The 6,116-nt window shown below is 34.6% G+C and overlaps 1 pseudogene; it reads right to left on the reverse strand.

The window, feature by feature from the left end:
• Window positions 1-251: 251 nt before the first annotated feature.
• Window positions 252-773, reverse strand: LOC148037146 (germin-like protein subfamily 2 member 3 pseudogene; annotated as a pseudogene).
• Between the last annotated feature and the right edge of the window lie 5,343 nt (window positions 774-6,116).

Here is a 6,116-nt window from a genome sequence, read left to right on the forward strand (position 1 = left end):
TCATATATAGGAAATTGAAATCCCTAGTTATATATAGGGATTAATGGGAAAATTTCCTAGGTTGTTTGGAACTCTCTACGTAGGGCTTGAATAAAAGCTTATTGTGGCACTATAACAGTAAGTTGGTTGGTGCCTTGGAAGGTGGCCTTGATGGAGTCGAGCGTGGCGTCGTCGAGGAAGAAGGTCTTGCGGAGGACAGCGTTGGGGATGTTGGGCGTGAACAGGGAGCTGGCCACCAGCTGGAAGCTCGGCTATTGGCTGTTGAGGGGGACGATCGCGGTGGTGGGGTGGGAGCCGACGTTGAGGTGGAAGTGCAGAAGGCCGTGTGGGAAGATCATGACGTCGCCCGGGTTGAGAACCTTGGCGAAGAGGTTGTTAGAGGTGTCCAGGAAGGCGCAGTAGAGCCTACCGGACAGCACGAAGATGATCTCGCTGGCCCTGGGGTGCGTGTGGAGCACGATCGCCCCGCCCACCGCGAAGTCCAGGCGCGCCATCCCTAGCCCGAGCGTGTTCACAACCGGAAACTGCTCCACTAACCCAAACGTAGCATCTGCCAGCACCGGGCTCGCGCTCGCATTGGCTGCTCGAGTCAGGCCGTGGAACACGAAATCCTCCTCCGTCACATTCCCCGCCTCCTTGCACGGATACCCATTCACGCCGAGGCGCGGCGACAGGTTGGCCACGCAGTAGTCTTGGAGCGGATCCGCGTCGGAGGCCCTCACTAACTGTACTACGGTCATGTGGCTGTTACTATTGCAGGCGCACTGTATCATAATTAGTATTGCGGCAGTCAGCATAAGGTGGCTAAGACTGCAGAGTCTCGACCTTCTCCTCGCGAGTCGCAAGTATACTGCTTTTACTAGTAGACACCATCTTCATGGGCTATTAGTGGTGGAGGAGTAAGCGGGTGGCTATACTGGATAATATCCTTGGTATTTTCCGCTGATAGGTGTGCGGAACCTGACGCACATAAAAGAGAGAGAGAGAGAGAGAGAGAGAGAGAGATTAATAAACGAATGGAGGATTGCCGATGGATGGACAAAAATCTCACGATGGTGAGTCGTGACATACTTATATATAGCAAGCTGACGCACATGAGAGAGAGAGAGAGAGAGAGAGAGAGAGAGAGAGAGAGAGAGAGAGAGAGTGCGTGTGTGTGTGTGTATGGGAAAAGGGTGGCAACTAGAAAAAAATATATTCGATGAGAGATTCTCTGGGGTGAAATAATCAAAACATAAGCTCTTTTCAATGGAGATTCTTTTTTATAGTAGTAATGTTTTGGGGTGGTGTGACACCCCAAAAATCTTCCATATATGGAATATCTTTATTTCAGATATTGATTGAATAAGTCTATGGACTAAGAGTATTTATTTTTCATATATTTGTGCATTGCAGTTTTTATTTAAATTTTAACTACCAAAACTTATGACTTTACTTATGTTGTTATATATTATATTACTTTCGAATGTCATTTTGAGTTTTTGTTGTATCTATACATGTTTGTTAGTAGCACATACTCACACATGCATGCATATGTACATATTTCTTTTGTGTGTTACGACATTGACTAATAGTGTGATACTAATAGTTGTTTGCAAAAATACTAAAGTATGCTAGCTTTCCTTCTATTTCATTAGAATTACTTTTTGGAAGTTTCATTGTAATTATGCAAGCCAAGAAAATATGTAGCAATTGATTCAATTGATTTTGATTAGTCACAATAGAATAATCAAAAAGTCTTTGCATAAACTTATATTGTTTTGGAATATATAGTTTGGACAATAGTTCTTTTATAAAATGAAGGTTTTCTAATGTTCAAATAAAAAAGGAATTCTCAAAGGTCATGTGACTTAACATGAAATTTATGTTTTAACATTGGATCTTATAAAATTGACAAACCATTTTCTTTTTTGATATGACATGTTACTATATTAGACTTGTTATGTAATTTTTTATATTACTACTTATAAATTTATTCAAATTAGATATTGAGGCTACATATGAGTTTCTAGATAAACCAAATTAAATTATGTTCAATTTTTCTAGAAACACATTCAGTTCTACTATTTTTTGTATTTACAATTGGGTAAGTTAAAATATGATTATCTAATAATATTATTATGTCTAGGAATACGGATATAAATTCATGTATTGATTGAGAATTGGACATTTAATTAGTGCAATGTGCATATTGTTCTCATAGACTTTGCAAAAAACAACTTGCATAATATGACATGAAGTTATAAAGTTTGAGGAAATTTTCACCATCAATTAGAAACTATTTGAGAAGGAAAGATAATTTGTATCATGGTTAAATATTTATACATCTTATAGTACCTACTTGTTCATAATAGTAAAATGTATCACATCACATTTTATTTTTAAGTTATACTATTTTAGTCTAAATCATATTATATTAATATATCATACTATATGCATATTATGGAATATAGTATCAAAATATATTTAAAATATATTTTTACTTTAATTTTATTAATAATTAATAAATATACTTAAAATATATTAAATAATATTTTGTAAAATTATGTATATTTAATGTGTCTAATATGTAATGTGTAATATCATTGAGGATTTTGAAGTAGGAGTTTGGGGGCAACGCCCCTACAAGGGGTGCGGGGGACAAGGCCCCGCCCTTTTCACGAGGTCATTCTTTACAACTAGTCATAATGTTTTTCAAAATGAGTTGATCTTTCCCTCCCTCCCTCTTCCACACAACTCTCTAACCTGAGTGTTTTCTCTATTGCATTTTTACAGTTGCAGGTGTCTTGCATCCCTAATCCTTTGTGTTTTTATCTCTACTCATATCGCCCCTCTCCTACTCTAAGTTTTGCGGCCCTAATCTTTGGCAGTTCTGTCCCCCTGCTCTTCTCTGAGTACTCTCCACTGTTTCATTTTCTCGACTGAAACAGATTGTGCAGTGCAAATTTTGATTCAAATTTGGGTATTGTGATCAAAACTACATGCATCTTCAAATAAAAAATCTTGCTACAAGGGTTTAGCGATTCTATAGGCCAATAAATGTTCACTAGTCCACAAAATGTCTACTCTACTTCACGGGTGATTTTTGTTACGTTGGCACAGATTGCTTACTTCTACTAACTACAATAGGTTTTAAACTCTTCCCTACTTTATTTCTAATTTTGAGTTAAACTACACTGTTTTGCTGCTAGTGATTCTTCACTTCATTTCTAATCTCTAGTAATGCATACTCTCTCTTGATCAATTCAATCCATACAATTACTACAAATCACACTACTACTCTGTCATATGATTAGTATAGAATAATATTAAGATTAAACACTACAAGCATTATCTAAATAAGAATCATGCATGAAAATTACATGTAAGCTTTATTTCTGTAACAATGAGATTAGGCACTTTCTCTTGAAAATTCAATGTCTTCTTCTTCTTCTTGATTGCTTGATTGATCTCTTGGAGTGCTTATCTTTTTTTATGCTCACTACCTTGCAAATGATAGCTTCTTTGCTGTAAATATGAAAAACATGATTTTTTGCATTGTTGAAAATACTCTCTTTGCCGTGAATATGAAATATATGATTTGTGTAATGTTGAAAAAACTCTCTTGGATGTGAATATGGAATAAATGGTTTGTGCAATGCTTTCATTAATGAGTGCTTTCAAAATACTAACCTTTCTTTCTATTGTGTGATGTTATATATCTTAAGGTTTCGCCTCAAGGCTAAATCTAGCCTTATATTTCTTGTATCCTCCAATAATATTAGAGTATTTTATCAAGTTTTTATGCATCGTATTATACTTTACTATATAGCACTCTTTATTGTACTATATTTTTATGATAAAAGCATTTCCGTAAGATTTGATCATTATATTATTCATGATTTTACAATAAGCATATGGCCATACAATACTTACGAATATTCAATATGATTTTTCTATACAATAAAAATTACGTCTTATATTGTAAGAAAAATTTCCATAACTTTCTATCTATATGGTTATATATAAATATCATATTATTTTACCACAAATTAGCCACTTTGCCCATTCCAATATAGAATAAAAATTGGACATATGGTCAAATCTTTCATTTTGTTATCAATGGTGGCATCCAAGAATCTCCATTCTTGTTTCATTAAGCCATATGATCAAATCTAATCTCATACATCTTGCAAACCATGAGACCACTTTTTTCATTCCAATATAAAACAATATTTGGCTATATAGTCAAATCCAATTTCACAACATGTTGCAATAAATGCACCACTTTCTTTAGATGGTTATGAAACTAGATTTGGCCATATGGTTAAAAGCAGTTTATAAAAATATAGATATCTTGTAAGTTTCACCATGAGGTCAAATCTCCACCTTTCAAGCGTTTTTCATATTACCTTATGTTGATATCTATGGGATTTGCTACATAGCCACATTTGTTGAGATGATGTGAATCTCATATCACAATAAACCACATCCTCTATTTAACTAGCCTTTAAAAACCATATGGTAAAAAACCATGGCAAAGTTTCTAATCTCATCAATAAGTCTTATGACTAAATAGGATTTGACCACATGGCTAAAACCAATGGCAATTTTTCTACAATGTCACTCCTTTCAAGGGAAACTTACATGTACACTAATTAAAATGTTAACATTGGGCCAAATGGAGTTGTGAGATTGCTACATAACCACATTTATATATGGGTGGATCTCATATTGGACAAAATCTCATTCTTTGATTAAATAGGATTTGACCACATGGCCAAAAATCTTAGCAAAGTTCCTAGAGTATGATCCTTGCCTAGGAAACATACACGGAGAAGAAATCCAATGTTAAATTAGGGACAAAATCATCCATAAGATTTTCTATATAAGCACAATGATTTTTCACTATATCTCATACTGCACTAATAGTTAGCATTTCATTATTGCTTGACCATTTGGTTAAGCCCATAGCCAAGTCTCACTATTAATAGAATTTGATATTCTCATTGTAGTCCATGGCAAAGTTTTTACTGTATAATTCTTGCAAGAGAAACATAATTAATGCTAACTTATGGCTAAAATAATCCATGAGATTTGATGCATAAGTATATCTATTTATGGTTAGATCTCATACCACACTTAATCTCAAAATTTAATATTTCATTTTATGGAAGAGTCCCTTTAGAGTCTATTTATCTTGCATTTTGTAACATCTCATGGCGTGTTTTTAATTTTCAACTTAGAAATCTTATACATTTATTTAGGTTTTGTGAATTTTGACTATTTGTAGATCCACTTTTGTTTGACAACTTTTTCTTTTTGTAGAACTATTCAATGGTAAAGAAAGATAGCACATCCAAAAAAGAGACCCAAACCATTGATGGAGTTAGTGGTGATTTTGTGTATCCATGGTATGTGGATGTTTATGGTAGTCAAGGAAAAAGGACTGACAATGTTCTCTTATTTACTTTAAAGAGTGATATTTTATTTTTTCAACAAGATGGTGTCATAGAGAAGATAACAAATGGATGCGATGGGAAAGAGTGAATACCATGTAATCTTGTTAAGATCAAGGGGAAAAATGTAGTATACAAACTTGATCCTTTATCATTTCACTTTGCACGTATTAAAGAGGACGAAGAATACTCTTTGAAAAAAGTGGGTTGTTGGACCTTATTTGAGCAGGTAAAGGACACAGAAGACATTATTTCATCATTCCAAGCTGTCTAAAATAGCGAGCTAATTTTCCTATTAAAAAAAAGTGATTGCCCCAATAAAAGAATGGAGCTCCAAGATAAACAAATAGACTTGAGATTTTCACCCACTCCTTAAGAAAAAAATAATTCACCAAATCCCACAAGCTCAAAGTCAAAATCACCTCAACAAAGTTCCTTGTCATAAGCTCTAGTTGTTAATATGGCTGCTAACACTAGTGAGAATGATGCCACTTTACCTTCCATGTTGGAAGTTACACCTGAAAGGCCAATAATTTCTCTTAAGGTCAAGGGAGTAGAAAGAACATTTGATTTTCTTGAGGTAGTTAAGAAGAAGGGAAAGAAGGAAGAATCTGGATTTCACATGTTCGAAAAAATCTTTCCATTTGGTCCAACAACACAATTTTCTATTCTTGTTGA

This window comes from Lygodium microphyllum, chromosome 4 (genome assembly GCF_053477565.2).
Source record: "Lygodium microphyllum isolate KBCC chromosome 4, Lygodium_microphyllum_v1.1.10, whole genome shotgun sequence".
Lineage (NCBI taxonomy): Eukaryota > Viridiplantae > Streptophyta > Polypodiopsida > Schizaeales > Lygodiaceae > Lygodium > Lygodium microphyllum.